The sequence below is a fragment of the Amblyraja radiata genome, chromosome 5, assembly GCF_010909765.2.
Source record: "Amblyraja radiata isolate CabotCenter1 chromosome 5, sAmbRad1.1.pri, whole genome shotgun sequence".
Taxonomy (NCBI): Eukaryota; Metazoa; Chordata; class Chondrichthyes; order Rajiformes; family Rajidae; genus Amblyraja; species Amblyraja radiata.
Window position 1 is genome coordinate 11,146,791 of NC_045960.1, and position 16,823 is coordinate 11,163,613.

The window sequence follows — 16,823 nt, forward strand, 5'->3', positions numbered from 1 at the left end:
TCAGACAAACAGCACATATGAAGGGGGCAAGGGGAGACAATTTTAACATGAAGCCAAGTCATCCATATAAATAATTACGATTACATATTGTTCACTACTAAAATCTTAAAATCAGAATTGCAAGCAATGAATTTGAGAGAGATATACTGTTCTAATGTAGAGTGTTGGATACTCCCAGTCCCTCAAGTTCCAACAGGCTTTTTCTCAGTGTCACAGCGGTCACCATTCACATTAAAGCGCTGTAGAATCTGTAGCACAATACCCATTTCCCAGTTAATGGGTAAGTGTAGTAAGCCAACAAAAATATGCACCAGGAGAAAATTCCAGCAAGCATTCATGTCTGCAAATCATGTAGTCTAGGTTTTGATTGCAGTTTAAAGCTTAGAAATGCAGGAAGACCTCCCTCCGGGCGCCATGGTTTCCTCCCACATTCCAATGATGTGCAGTTAGGTTGATTGGCTTCTGTAAATTGCTCCTATTGTGTAAGACATGGAACTAGTGCACGGGTGATCAACGGACGGCATGAACTCGGTGGGCTGAAGGGCCAGTTTTCCACACTGTATGTCTAAACTAAACAAAACCTAACACCTTTCTTCATTTGGGTGACGCTAAAATCCTACGGCCAGTTTTGCCCTTTTGTCTCCTTTATTATTAGTGGTACTCATTTCCTGCTGCAATTTTGCATTAACGTCAGCCTGCACATTGTGCAAGTCTATGCAATGTTTTGTCTACTGAATCCACTGTTGCCAGTAAAAGAGTCAAGAGTGTTTAATTGTCATGTGTACCAACAAAAGGATAATGAATTTATTTAAAAATTCTTAAAAAAAGGAATATTTGCAATCTACATCTTTTTGCATAATGCGAGCATTCCAAAACACCTCACAGCCAACAAAGTGCATAAACAGAAGGGACAGAGCAAACCATTGCTGTACTGTAAGCTCCCAGAAACTGTACCATGATAGTGACAGGTAATCTGTTTCATTGATACTGACTAGTGGTTAAATATTGACCAAGCCCTTTGGGAGGACTCCCAGACTCTTCACGGGTGTGCTATGTGGTCTTTGACACCCCACCCGGGGATGTAATGGGGCTTAGGTTTAACATCTCACCTCGTACAGGGAAGTGTCAGCACAGAGGGTTTTTAACCACAAACCCCTTCTGATACAAGATCTAGATGTATTTAATTATTTAGCCTTAAATGGAGGGAGTAGAACAGTACCAACAATTCATTTATCCAGGTCTACTGTTTCATAGATTCACAGAGCTATACAGCACACAAACAGGGACTTCTGCCCAACTCATCCATGCTGTTCAAGATGTCTATCAATGCAAATCCCATTTGAGGTTACCCCTCAGCCTCCTTCGTGCTAAGAAAATCTGTCCCAGCCTATCCAATCTCTCCTTATAACGGAAGCACTCCATTCCAAGTCCAGTATCCTTGTGAATCTTTACTGCAATAGTAATCACTGTGCAACTAAGTCCAACAAAGTTTCAACTACCTGATCATATTTGGTGAGATCTGTGTGTCCTGGGATTAAAAACCTCTCCTCAATTTCCAGCCCAAGCTAAAATGATTTGGTCAAATTTCACCAAAGTTATATTTGAGGATGATGATGGCTGGCCAATGTTTGCAACATCAAACCATTTAAGATTTAGAATTACTTAGGGAAAGGATAGTGTCACAAAGTCACACAGCATGGAGACAAGCCGTTTAATCTACTTTGCATCTACTGGTCATCTATGCTAATCCCATTTCCCAATGGCTTCTATGCCTTGGCATCGCAAGTTTTTATCTAAATTCTAAATGTTTTGAGGTTCTTTGCCACCTCATCAGGCAGTGTATTCCAGATTCTAACAAAGCTCTGGATGAAATAAACAATTCCCATAAACTTCCTACATCCTCTAATTATAGAAATCTCTGCTATGATTCAACAATGGGAGAAGAGAGTTTGGTTGTAATCTAGGTACATTCCCCTGAGGGAAGTGGATAAGTTAAAGCAAGAGTTTTGAGGTCATCAGAAAGAGGTTAAAATAGAGCAGAATAGAGAAAAAAGACATCCCAAGGTGGGACTGATCATAGACCAAGCAGAACATCTACAAATCATGGAGGCAGAGGCACTGGCTGAGGTGCTAAGGAAGAACATGCGTTTTGAATCTCCAAAAAAGATGTAGTTGAGATTCTAGATGAGTTAAAAATTGTTACAGAAGAAATACTCGAAAGGTTAGCTGCACTTAAGTCACCTGGTTTAGATGGGATGCATCCTAGGTTGCTGAGGGAAGTAAAGGCCCTGGCCATAATCTTCCAAAGACCTGTAGATTCAGAGGTAGTGCCTGAGGACTGGAATATTGCAAAAGTTACATCATTGTTCAGAAAAAAGGATGGGGGAATAATCCCAGTTTCCACAGAACAATAATCAGAGAAAGAACTAACAATCACTTGGACAGATGTGGTTGATAAGAGCAACCTGGCATTAGCATAAAGCATTTAGAGAAGAAATTGCAGGAGCCCTGGCTGAGATATATTTGTGGTTTATATCAACAATTTGGATGAGAATGTACGGCATATTTAGTAAGTTTTCAGGTGACACTAACATTAGGCCCAGGTGAGGTGAAGTGCCGGCTCACTGGAGGGTGGCCAATGATATGCCCCTATTTAAGAAGGGGTGCAAGGAAAAGCCTGTGATTTACAGAAATGTGAGCCTAATGTGGACACTAAGTTACAGGAGGGAATTCTGAGGGATAAGATTTGTTATGCATTTGGATAGACGGGCTGCTTAGGCAGTATGGTTCTATACATGGGAGATTGTGTTTTACGAATATGGTTGAATTTTTTGAAGAACCAAGAGGGTTGAGGAGGGCATGGCCATAGACTTTGTCTATATGAACTTAAGCATGGCCTTTGATAAGGTTCCACATGATAGGCTGCTCTGGAAGGTTAGGTTGTATGGGATTCAAAAAAGCCAGCTGTCAGGATACGGAATTGGCTACAATGAAAGGAGTAGAGGATGGTGGTGCAAGGAAGCTTTTCAGACTGAAGGCCTGTAACGAATGGTAATGATTGCCAAGCCCATTGCTATGTGTGGTTTATATCAATAATTTGGATGAGAATGTACAAGGCATAATTATTAAGTTTGCAGATGGCATTAAAGTGGATGGTATCGTAGATAGTGAAGGTGGTTATCAAAGATTACAGCAGGATCTTGAACATCTAGACAGGTGGATTGGGGAATGGCTAATAGAGGGTAATGCAGATAAATGTGTGATATTTTGGTAAGTCAAACTGGGGCAGGACCTTCACAGTGAATTGTAAGGCCCTGAGAAATGAAAAGCAGAGGGATCGATGGAGTACAGGTACATAGTTCCCTGAAAGTGGTGTCACAGGTAGCTAGTGGTATCAGTATATTGGCCTTCATCAGTCAAGGAATTCATAGAGAAGTTGGAAGTTATGTAACAGTTGTACAAGAAGTTGGTTCGGCTGCATTTTATATTATAGTGTTCAGTTTTGGTCACCCTGCTATAGCAAGGATGTCATTAAGCTGGAAAAAATGCAGACAAGATTTATGAAAATGTTGCCAGGTCTCAAGGTCATAAGCTGCAGGCTAGATCTGCATTTCAGGCTAGATCTTTCTCAGGCTAGATCTTTATTTCTTGTAGTGCAGGAGGCTTAGCTTAGCTTAGATGGAGCATCTTGGTTGGCATGGACATGTTGGGCCAAAAGGCCTGTTTATGTTAAACTTTTATAAACTTATACTAGATTTATATATGACTCTATAAACCTAACCTAGTATCAAGAGTTTAACATGTAAATGTTACTTAATGTTAAGAAGGAGCGAAGCAAAAGAGGAGAAATTATAGGCCGGTTAGTCTGACTTCAATGATTGGTAACATTTTAATGTCCATTTTAAAGGATAAGGTTTCCAAGAATGTAGAAGCACGTGATAAAATAGGCCGAAGTTAGCATAGTTAGCATGGAGGGATCTTGCCTGATAAATCTGTTGGGATTCTTTGAGGAATTGAATAGCAGGATAGACAAAGGAGAGTAAGTGGATGTTGTTTACCTGGATATTCAGAAGGCCTTTGATAAGGTGTCGCATGTGAGGCTGCGAAAGAAGATGAGAGCCCATGGTATTAGTGGGAGGAATGGATAGAAGGCTGGCTGAATGACAGAAGGCAAAGAGTGGGAATAAAGGAGGCCTTTGCTGGTTGGCTTCTTGTGAAATATATCAATGAATTTGGATGAGGGATTTGAAGGCTTTGTACGTAGGTTTGCGGTTGATACAAAGGTAGGTGGAGAGGCAGGTAGTGCAGAGAAAGCAGGGACTCTGCAGAAGGACTTGGACATGTTGGGAGAGTGGGCAAGGAAGTGGCAGATGGAATACAGTGTAGCAAAATGCGCAGTCATGCATTTTGGTAGTAAAAATAAAGGCGTAGCCATTTTGGCGAGAGGATTCATAAATTGGAGGTGTAAAGGGACTTGGAAGTGATTGTGCAGGATCCCCAAAAGGTTAATTTGTAAGTTGAATCGATAATAAAGAAGGCCAATGCAATGTTAACATTTATTTCAAAAGGATAAAACAGGGATGTAATGCTGAGGCTTTATAAGGCGCTGGTCAGACCACATTTAGAGTATTATGAGCAGTTTTGGGCCCCATATCTGAGGAAGGATGTGTTGTCGTTGGAAAGGGTCCAGAGGATGATCCAGCAGATAATTGGGATAACATATGATGAGCGTTTGATGTCACTGGGCCTACACCCGCTGGAGTTTAGAAGGATGAGGGGGAACCTTATGGAAACTTACCGAATAGTGAAAGGTCTGGACAGAGTAGATGTGGAGAGGTGTTTCCACTAGTCGGAGAATCTAGAACCAGAGGGCATTGCCTCAGAATAAAAGGACATACCTTAAGAAAGGAGATGAGGAGGACCCTGCTTTGGTCAGAGGGGGGTGAACCTGTGGATTCTGTGGATTTATTACCACAGATGGCTGTGGAGGTCGTCACTGTGCATTTGTAAGGTGGTGATTGAAAGATACTTGGTTGGTAAGGGCGTCAAGGGTTATGGGAAGAAGAATGGGGTTGAGAGGGAAGGATAGATCAGCCATGATTGGATGGCGGAGAAGACTCGATGGGCCTAATGGCCTACTTGTGCTTCTATGACATGCTAGTTTTGATATGAAATTATGGAAAAGATTGTTATGGGATATATTGTTAATGCGATAGCCATGGACTTCTCAAACTATTGAATACAAAGGCAATGGAACAAGAGACTGCAGCAGTGGGAATTCAAAATTGGTCCTTTTTTGGAGGGGGGGGGGAGGAATGGTTGTGCACCATGGTATTCCTCAGAGGCTGCTGCAGGGTATAGTGCTATTCATAACATGCATTAATGGCTTGGACTTTGGTGTGCAAGGCGCAATTTCTAAATTCACAAAATTGGCAGACGGTACAAAACTTGGTATAGTGCACTATGAGGACAGACAGACTTCAAAAATATGTGGTGTGGCTAGTAGAATGGACAAATAGGTAGCAAATAACATTTCATTTTGAGAATTATTGGCTGTTATTTCTTGTTAGGAATAATGAGATTAAGCAATGTAATGTGACAAGTGCAACACGATGCATTTTGTTGCCTGGGGTGGAGTGATTCAGTTATGAGTAAAGAATGAACAGGCATCTATTGGTACTGCATTCAAATTCTTGAATATGCCCATAATTACATAAGTTCCAACAGCCCAAGTCCTCCTCTTCTCAACGTGGAAGATGAAAAAGGATACGAGAGCAGTAGAATCTCTTCTGCACTCTCTCCATTGCAACCAAGAGTGTGGTAGCAATACAGCGAGTGTAGAAGAAAGTCACCAGGATGTTGCCTGGAATGGAGGGCTATAAGGAGAGATTGGAGAGACTGTGTTTATTCCTGTTGCAAAATGGGAGGCTGAGGATTGACTTCATAGAAGTTTATAAAATTATGAGGGTAGTCGGAGACTTTGTCCTAGGGGAGGGGAATCTGGAACAACACAGGTTTAAGTTGAAAGAGGAGAAATTTAAAGGAGATTTGAAGAGTATGTTTTCCAAGCAGAAGGAGGCAGTTATCTATAATGAGTTGCCAGACAAGAAGGTGAAAATACTATTTCAATGTTGAAAAGATATTTGCAGATACTTCGATAGGAAAGGGTTAGAGGGATACTGGCATAATGAAAGTAAATGGGATCAACATAATTACGCATCACAGTCAGCCTGGATGGTACAGTCGGAGATTGTACGAAAGGGCCCATTTCTTTGCAATAGTTTCTCTGGGATAAGAACTACATGACCATGCTAGTTAATATATAAAAGTTATATTGTTGAAATGTCAGTTGCCAGCAAGTACTTAAGAAAAGTAGAAAGCGATGATTTTGTTAAAAGCAACATCATTCAAAGTACAAGTATGCCCTGAATGTTACCCTTCACTTTGATGGAGTGCATCCTATTGATCCATCAACAGAATGAATGAGGACTTAATGTAATGGTTCCTGAGAGTAATCAGCACGGCTCCAGCTGCTAGCTGCACATTGCAGTGAAGAGTGAACTTGAGTTGGCCACAAACTCCGTCACTGGAGCCCTCGGCCCAATGCTCAGTGACCTAAATTGGTTCCAGTCTGGAGAAAAATACTAGTTAGAAATTCTTATCTTTTGTCAGCAAAAATCTCCTCATGCAATTGATGGTCTTAAGGCATTTGGTTGCAATCACAATGCTGTCCCTGGGAAGCTGTTAAAAATTGATGGTTTGCAGGAGCAGCTTGTGCCTGAAAGGTGATATTGTATCCTATAGAGCATCCTCCATCATTCATTTATCACAAATAAACAACACAAAAAGGTGGAGCAATTTAGCGAGTCAGGCAGTGTCTACGGAAGGAATGGATAGGCAATGTTTTTGGTTAGGTTCCATCTTCAGTCTGAAGAATGCCAACCTGAAATGTCGCCTCTTTATTCCCTCCGAAGTTGCTTTCTGACCCATTGAGTTACTCCAGCAGCTTCTGTTTTATTCTGTAAACCAGAATCTGCAGTTCCTTGTAGATTCAATTATCACATCCTCTACTGTCATACTCCATGCTACTCTTTTAAGTGGCCTTGTTGGCAATACAACTCAAAAGTGAAATGTAAATGAAGCATTCACTTTCTGTCTACTTGATAAGCAAGTTAATATTTGCACAGGCTTCACTATGCTTGGGGAAACTGTTATCTGAAACCTCAGAGTCTGTAATAAAGTGAAATGGTGTGCATCACTCATTCACTCGGGGAAGTATATGTGTAACTTGACTGTGGACATAGTGGCCAATCGAGGGGACAATCCTGAATGACTGCCCAATTCTAGTTCAGCTGAATGTGCAGTACTTCACTCACTGCAACAATTCAGGTCTCATCAAGCCCACAGACTAGTGGGAGCTACTTTGTAGAGGTCTGGCAAACTGACTTCTATTTTGCAGAGACCAAACGTCAGCTCACAGACACATCCTCATTCCATAGTCCACAGATTGCCACAAATCTTATTAGATCAGATCTTTCTTTTAAACTTTGGTGTTGTACCCATCACTGCATTAACCATCCTTCTAAACTCCAGAGTGTACAAGCCCAGCTGCTCCATTCTCTCAGCATATGACAGTCCCGCCATCCCGGGAATTAACCTTGTAAACCTACGCTGCACTCCCTCAATAGAAAGAATGTCCTTCCTCAAATTAGGGGACCGAAACTGCACACAATACTCCAGGTGTGGTCTCACTATGGCTCTGTACAACTGCAGAAGGACCTCTTTGCTCTTATATTCGATTCCTCTTGTTATAAAGGCCAACATGCCATTCGCTTTCTTCACTGCCTACTGTACCTGCATGCTTACTTTCATAGACTAATGTACAAGGACCCCCAGATCCCGTTGTACTTCCCCTTTTCCCAACTTGACGCCATTTAGATAGAAGGATACACGTGTTCCTGGATGGAGGTGAAGGAGATGGTATAGGGACAGGTTTTACATCTCGTGTGGTTGCATGGGAAAGTAGCTGGGGAGGCAGTAATTTGGGCGGGAAAGGATGAGTGAACCAAGAAGTTGTGAAGGGTACGGTCTCTGCGGAAAGCGGTGGCATTGGAAGATGTGATTGGTGGCGGGATCACGTTCAAGGTGGCATAAATGTCAGACAATGATGTTTTGGATGGGAGGCTGTTGGAGTGAAAGGTCAGGACCAAAACTCTAGCTATGTTCCATCTGTGGAGAGGCAGTGCAAGAACAGAACATATATGGGTGAGGGATCAATTCACAACAGCAGAGGGGGAATCTATGTTTACTGAAGAAAGAGGATGCACTGGAGTGAAAAGCCTCCTATTGAGAGCAGATTGCGACGGAGAAATTGAGAATTTGGGGTAGTATCCTTCCAGGAGGCAGGTTGGGTGTGCTCAAAGTAACAGGGAGTTAATGAGTTTGCAGTAGACATCAGTTGATAGTCTGTCTGCTGTGATGGGAGACAGAAAGATCTAGAAAAGGGAGAGAGGTATCAGAGATAGTCCAAGGTAGGGCAGATAAAATCAACTAATTCTGCACAATTTCAGGCTGCCGTCATCAATATAGCAGTGGAAGAGTTGGTGAATGGTGTTGTGGTACAGTTGGAAAAAGCACTATTCAATGTAACCAACAAAAAGACAGGTATAGCTGGGGCACATGTCATGTGCCCATGGTCACACCTTTGACTTGAAAAAAGTGAGAAAAGTCAAAAGAATTAGAGGGCATAGGTTTATGGTGAGAGGCAAGATTTAATAGGAAACTGGTGGCACTGTGGCGTAGCAGTAGAGTTGCTGCCTCACAGCACCAGAGACCCGGGTTTGGTGCTGTTTGTATGGAGTTTGTACGTTCTCCCTGTGACCATGTGGGTTTTATCTGGGTGTTCCGGTATCCACCCACATCCCAACGACGTGCAGGTTTGCAGGTTAATTGGCTTCTGCAAATTGTCCCCAGAGAATAGGATAGAATTAGTGTGTGGGTGATCATTGGTTGGCGTGGATTCGGTGGACCGAAAGGCCTATTCCCATGCCGTATGGCTAAACTAAACTAAGGTACAACTTTTTCATATAGAGGATGGTAAGTATATAGAAAAAAACTGCCAGATTAAGTTAGAGGCAGGTTACAATAATATTTAAAAGACATTTGGATAGGAAAGGTTTAGTGGAATATGGGCCAGTTGCAGACAAATGGGGCTAGCTTGGATAGGGCATTATGGTCGACATAGATGAGTTGTGCCGAAGGGCCTGCTTACATGTTGTATGATTCTATTATAATGTACCATTTCAGGTTTGAAATATTTAATCTCTAACCAGAATGACTCTGAACCACTTCTCCTTCATTCTCATTGTCACTCATCCTCCTCTTTGTCTCATTCTTGCCTGGTTTCCAGCCAAGTCTGTGTTAATGCTTTGAAATTTATAATTATGTGTGATGCAATTGAATCAGATTTACTCCAGTTTATTTCTCACACTGAGCTCTGCAAAGCATTTGTTACCCTGTGGTTTGTGTTGAACTTTAGTCCTTTTGCCTCCAGGTTTTGTTCAAACCACCTCCTTGTTATATTCATTTGGTTTGAACTTGCCTTGAGAGGATTCCTCCTCTATATCCATGCAATACATTTCGATTTTTTTTTGGTTTAATTTGTATATTTACCTCATAAATAGCCACTGGGATGGGAGATTGCAACTTTCATGTGGTCCACCCTGTTTCCATTAATGCAATCAACCCGACGTGCACAAGATTCAAGATTCAAGAGAGATTATTGTCATGTGTCCCAGATAGAACAATGAAATTCTTGCTTTGCTTCAGCACAACAGAATATGGTAGGCATAAATACATACAGAACAGATCAGTGTGACCATATACTATTGAATATATATATATATACACATAAATAATCAGGTAAAGTGCAATGGGCTATTAATGTTCAGAGTTTTGTTTGAGTTGAGTTTAATAGCCCGATGGCTGTGGGAAAGCAGCTATTCCTGAACCTGGATGTTGCAGAATTCAGGCTCTTGTACCCTCTACCTGAAGGCAGCGGGGAGATGAGTAAATGGCCAGGATGGTGTGGGTCCTTGATGATGCTGCCAGCCTTTTTGAGGCAGCGACCGCGATAGATCCCCTCGATGGTAGGGGGGTCAGAACCGATGATGGACTGGGCAGTGTTTGCGACTTTTTGCCGTCTTTTCCGCTCCTGGGCGCTCATGTTGCCGAACCAAGCAACGATGCAACCGGTCAGCATGCTCTCTACTGCGAAGTTCGAGAGAGTCCTCCTTGACATACCGACTCTCCGTAATCTTCTCAGGAAGTAGAGGCGTTGATGTGCTTTCTTTATAATTGCATCAGTGTTCTCAGACCAGGAGAGATCTTTAGAGATGTGCACGCCCAGGAATTTGAAGCTCTTGACCCTCTCCACCATCGACCCGTTGATATAAACGGGACTATGGGTCCCCATCCTACCCCTTCCAAAGTCCATAATCAATTCCTTGGTTTTGCTGGTGTTGAGAGCCAGGTTATTGTGCTGGCGCCATTTGGTCAAACGGTCGATCACACTTCTATACTCTGACTCATCTCCATCAGTGATACATCCCAAAACAGTGGTGTCGTCAGCGAACTTGATGATGGAATTCGCGTTATGACCGGCTACGCAGTCATGAGTATAGAGTGAGTACAGTAGGTGGCTGAGCACGCAGCCTTGAGGTGCTCCCGTGCTGATTGTTATCGAGGCTGACACATTTCCACCAATACAGACAGACTGTGGTCTGTGAATGAGGAAGTCAAGGATCCAATTGCAGAGGGATGCGCAGAGACCCAGTTCTGAGAGTTTGGTAACCAGCTTGGAGGGGATGATTGTATTAAATGCCGAGCTGTAGTCAATGAATACCAGCCTGACATATGAGTTTTTTTTTGTCCAAGTGGTCCTGAGCGGAGTGGAGAGCCAGTGAGATCGCATCCACCATTGATCTGTTATGGCGGTAAGCGAACTACAGTGGGTCCAGGTTTTTGTTGAGGTAGGAGTTGATTTGCGCCATGATCAACCTCTCAAAGCACTTCATCACCACAGACGTTAGTGCCACTGGTCGATAGTCATTGAAGCACGTCACCTTGCTCATCTTGGGCACCGGTATAATTGATGATTATAATAGATCAAATAGAACAAGTTGACCTACAACTTTAGGCTGTGCACGCCATACGCAAGAAGATTAATAGCCACTGTCTGAATTTCCCCTTGATCAGTTTTACTTCACCTTGGCCTATTAATTCAAGCTTCTGTTTAGATTTTATGGAATCTGACCATTACCAAATCGCTCTTTCTGAATGTCATTAGTTGGTTTTCAGAACTAGTGACAACACACAACATAACAGGAATTGCCAACTTTTCTAATTTCCTCAGCTAAGCATAATGCTGAAAAGTAATCCAGATGTAATCCTTGAGGTTCAGCTCTTCAATGCATTGCTCCAACCTCCTCTGTTGTCTATTGTCAGATCTGACCTGCTCAAAAAGAGACTCCTTATGAGAGAAAGCAGTCCAAATGTTGGTGTGTTCAGCCAACCCACTAAACACACATGACAAATAACAGGTTCTTGTAAAGATCCCTGTAGAACAGCATTGGTCACAGATCTCCAACCAGAATAGCACACTTGCACCACCACCCACTAAATTCTACGGGTCAGTTCCGATTTCAAATTACCAAATCACTGTGGATCACCATGCATCTAAATCTTCTGGATCAGCCTACCATGAAGGACTTTATCAAATGCCTTCCAAAAATCCACTTAGACAATGTCTACTGCCCTACTCTCATCAATCACCTTTGTTGCCTCCTCAAAAAAATAACTCAATCAAGTCAGTAAGACATGACCTGCTGTGACAAAGCCGTGCAGATTGTCTCCAATTATCCTATTGTCTTTCAAATACGAGTCAAGGGCCTGTCCCACTTGCATGCGACTGCACGCGTTTGGCGCGACCAAACGGAAGCGGAGTTTGCGCTAAGTTCGCGGTAGGTACGCGCGTGACGTAAATTTACGTCATACTTACCAATCAGCTGGGCAGGAGGCGGGCCGGCTGAATTTGGGCGTCGCACGACGTCGTCACACAACGGCATGCCGGGCGGTGATGTTATCGCGCAACGTCACGTGCTAGGCGTATGCCGTCAAGACACTGCGTACGTAGTCAAGACGCTGCGTACGCCCTCAATGCGCCTGCGGGCCGACAGGCCGTTGGCACGCGGAATTTTCGGACATTCGGATTTTCAGAGCCCCGCGCGATGTCGGGACCAGCCCCGCACAACTCCATACGCCTCTGCGCTTCGAAGTGGGACCGGCCCCGCACGGCCCGTACGCCTCAAGCGACCACTTTTGGTCGCGCCAGACGCATGCAATCGCATACAAGTGGGACAGGCCCTTAAATCTTATCCTGAAGAATCCTCTCCAATAGCTTCCGTACCACTGATGTGAGGCTCTCTGGCCAGTAATTTCCTGGATTATCTTTATTTCCCTTCTAAAACAAAGGAACAACATTGGCTACTCCCCACTCCCCAGTACTCTGGGACTTTGCCTGTGGCTCGAAACAATACAAACATCTTCATAAAGGTCCCTGCAAACTCCTCTCTTGCTTGTCTCAATAAACTGGGATAGATCCCATCAGACCCTGGAAATCTACCTCTCAAGAGACCCAACACTACCTTCTTCTTGATCTCAAACTGCCTAATCATATTATTATACCTTCACTACTATCTTTCCTGCATGTCAGCGCTCCCTCACTTCTACTTATCGAAAACTGCAGAGAAGCACCCCACTGCAATAGTGGTCACTCCCCATATATGCAACTCCCCCCCAAAAAAATTGTAGCATTCCTACAGACCTATCACTTCAACTCTGCAACACTTCTATCCAGGGGCGGAAAACTTGGGGGGGCCAGAGGGGACGCGTCCCCCCCCCCCCATGTTTTGAGAGGTGGGGGACATCCCCCCAAGTTTTTGTGATCCCGATTTTAAAATCTCAGTTTTTAGCACTGGATTGAGCCTCCGAAGCCTCGCGCGTGTGTGTGAGTGTGCGCATGCACGCGTGGCCGCCAAAAAATTGTGTCCCCGTCCCCTCCATGTTTTGATAGCGAGTTCCGCTCTTGCTTCTATCACCGTGAAAGGATCTCTCGATTTTGTCTTTTGATCATTCTGCACTCCCTTTGTATTGCCCCTCTAGTAATGATGGTGCCCCAGTACTGCCTCATAAACAGCAAATAGCTCTCTAACCCTCCCCTCCAAAAGTGCCACCGCTCCCTCAACCTTGGACTTCACATTCCTGGTGATCTGGGTTTGATCCTAACCTTCAGTGCTGTGTGTATTTAGTTTGCATTTTCCCCTTGTAATTCCTTGTGATTCCTGGGGTTTCCCCTGGCCATTTAAGTTGCCACCCATATCCTATTATGCACAAGGCTTTGAATCTACTCATGTGTTGTATGATTTGAATAGATAGCACACAAGTAAAACGTTTTACTCTATCTCAGTTCACATGACAATAATAAACCAATATCAATATCAATACAGACGGCTGTGGAGACCAAGTCAATGGATATTTTTAGGGCAGAGATGGACTGATTTTACTTCGGAGTCACGTGAGTGACTACGTGAAGAACCCGCTCAGTGCGCAGGCGCGGCATTACGCCAGCAGTGCAACAGCGGCTGCCACGGGCTGCTAAGGCTGTCCCGTTACAGCATGAACCGGACCGTCAGGTGAGTACCCTGAGGTCGGGTTTTCTTTACAGGTGAGCCTTTTTCTGCTTGTGTTTTACAGGCAGAGAAAAAGGCTCTGGATAAAACTGTCCCCCGTTTTCCCGTTGGGGAGGGGGGCAGCAACGGCGGTAGGAGCGACCCGGTGTTCCGTAATTCCCCGACACCGTGCCGAGGCCAGCCCGCTAGTACCTGAAGCAGCGGGCTGGACGCATAGCCACTCGAGAGGCATCCGGCAGGTGTTTCCCGATGTCGGACGGGACGTCTCTCCACCCGCACGGGGGGAGAGAGAGCCGCCTGAGCCGCTGGAGCAGCTCACGGAGCAGATGCCTGCGAGACGCGCTGCTTGAGGGGCGCTCTCGCTACACAAGGCACAAAAGCTCCAGAAGAACCTGTCCCCCGCTCGACTCCAGCGGAGGAGCGTTCCATTGCAAGGGGGGCAGCAACAGGTGGTAGGAACAAATACCGGTCGCCCCGCTATCCCCATCACCGCGCCGAGCCCAGTCCCGCTAGTGCCTGAACTGCGGGCTGGATGTCTAGCCATCCGAACAGGCATCCGGCCGGTGGCGTCCGATTCGTCGGACGGGGACATGTCTCCACCTAAATGGAGGAGAGACAGCCGCCTGAGCTGCATCCAACAGCAATTGGAGCAGCTCCAGCGAGATGCGCAGAAAGAGCGCTCTCGCGGAGGGAGGTCAGGCACCCCCTCCACAGTGCCTCATGCACTGCCCTTTGCTCCCTCATTACTGGAGGCTAGCATTGGTGACCAGGGCTGGGCTGGTCTGGAACAGGGGCAGGCGGACGAATTCGGGAGTATGCCAGGGGTGCAGGAACATGAAGAGCTGTTGGGTGTGATGGACCGCTTGTAGCAACCCCACGGGCTGGAGCACCGCTGGAACCAAGAATGGCGGCCAGCATCAACCATTACTGGAAAAGGTGCTCGCTGAGGTGCTGAAACAACACAGCACCAGAAAACGGTGAGGCCCTCAAAGTAAAAAGTGTCAACAGCCAAATCTGGGGGCATGTGGGTCACACATCCAGACCCAAGAACTCAAGCTACAGCGGATCCTAAGGCTCCTGACGTCAGCCATCACAGCCTTTGCTCGTTCCGTGGAGACCACGGAGATGTGCTGGCATTAATGTGTACCACACAATTTGAGATCAACAATCTACGGAGGGAAACATAAGACCTGCCCTCAATCCCAAATTTGCTGGCTTGTGTAAAGCCCCAGCTGCGGAGACGGACGCGCTGCTATTTGGGAAAGATTTCAATAAAAACTGAAGGAGATGCAGGAAGCATCAAAAACCTTCGGCCTAATGAGGGCAGGCCCCGGGACGAGCAAACCAAGACCTCCGATACCCAAGTGGCAGCACCCCACGGCATCCACCAGTCGACGTCCGCAATATGGGACTGGTGAACGCTTGGGGTCCGCACATTATCCCCAAAGATCTTTCAGATCAGGGCCCGCAGCGGACCCTCTGGAAAATGCGCCTCCCCCCAACATCGCCAGCACGTCAGAACAAAATCTTCAGGAAAATGAAGAAACAGAATCGCCAATAACCATGGAGGTAGGTGGGTCTGGTCGCTACCAGCATATAGAGAATAAGGGTGCTTTATTAACAAGGGGGAGATTACACTTGTTTAAAGAAGCATGGGGTATGGTCACGAGTGACAAGTATATACTCAACAACATTACAGGATATAAAATACAATTCATGTCAGAAAAAACGCCGCCAGTTCAACAATGGCCCCAAAGGGTATTTCTCCCTCCGTCAAAGAGAAACGTGAGGGACAAGCTGAACTGGTGAGACTTATCACAAAGGGGGTCATCGCAAAGACCAAACATGAACCTTTGGAAATTGTATCGAATATATTCACTAAAACCAAAAAAGATGGTGTCTGTCGCATCATCATTGACTTAACATCACTAAACAAATTTGTTAAGTATATACATTTCAAAATGGAGACATATGTTACTGCCAAACAACTGAATTCCAAAGGACACTTCATGGCAAGCATTTATCTTAAAGATGCTTACTATCTAGTACCCATATACAAGGATCATCGCAGATACCTAAAATTTATCTGGATGGTACAAAGCATTGCCCTATGGGCGAACTTCAGCCCAAGATTATTCACCAAAATATTGAACTCAGCCATGGCAATACTAAGAAAACAAACATATTGTCATGGCATATCTGGAGGATATTCTCATAGTAGGTAAAACGATGGAATTGGCTGTGGCAGCAGTATCAGCTACAAAACAGCTCCTCGAAACTCTGGGGTTCGTCCTACATCCAGATAAATCTAAGTTGAAGCCATCCACTATCATGGACTACCTGGGCTTCACAATTAACTCAGTCCATATGACTGTTACCTTGCCAAAGGCAAAAATGGTTGAATTAGCACAATCATGCAACAAATTAATGGTCAACGAGCGACCAACTATTCGACAAGTAGCAAGATAATTGGGGAAATGGTAGCAGCATTTCCGGCTACACAATTCGGACCTTTGCACTATCAAAAAATTTACAGAGAGCAAAGGTACGGGCAATAAAACGACATACAGGTCACTATGATCGTGTCATGAACTTACCCACTGAAGCAATATCAGAGCTACAGTGGTGGGCAGAAAACGTTTGGCATAGTTTCAGCCCTATCTTTATCACTAACCCTACTTTAGTTATTCAAACAGATGCCAGTGCTCAAGGCTGGGGAGCGACTAACTCCATATCCAGCACAAGTGGTAGATGGACTAAACTAGAGTCATCATTACTACTTACACTGGGCATTAACTATCTAGAGATGTTGGGCGCCTTTTATGGTTTAAAAGCATATGTATCTAATATGCAGCACTTGCATGTTCGGTTACAAATTGATAAATACTACGGTGATGGCTTATATTAACCATATGGGTGGCATAAAATCATTATCATGCGACAAATTGGTCAACATGATTTGGCAATGGTATGTCGAAAGACATATTTGGCTATCAGCTACTTACCTACCAGGTAAGCTAAACACCCATGCCATGAGAAAATTAAACGTCTGGGTTGCAAGTTTGAACAGACCTT

The 16,823-nt window shown here is 44.5% G+C and overlaps 1 protein-coding gene across 6 annotated transcripts in view; it reads right to left on the reverse strand.

The window, feature by feature from the left end:
- LOC116972972 (phosphofurin acidic cluster sorting protein 2-like) overlaps positions 1-16,823 on the reverse strand; it is a 164,135-nt gene that overhangs the window by 97,238 nt on the left and 50,074 nt on the right. The window contains exon 1 of one of the 6 annotated variants that reach the window (XM_033020581.1): positions 2,242-2,318. The exons of the other annotated variants lie outside the window; for them this stretch is intronic. The gene's annotated coding sequence lies outside the window, so the exon portion shown is untranslated. Of the gene's footprint in view, positions 1-2,241; positions 2,319-16,823 lie in introns of those variants that run through there. 6 annotated transcript variants of the gene reach the window in all.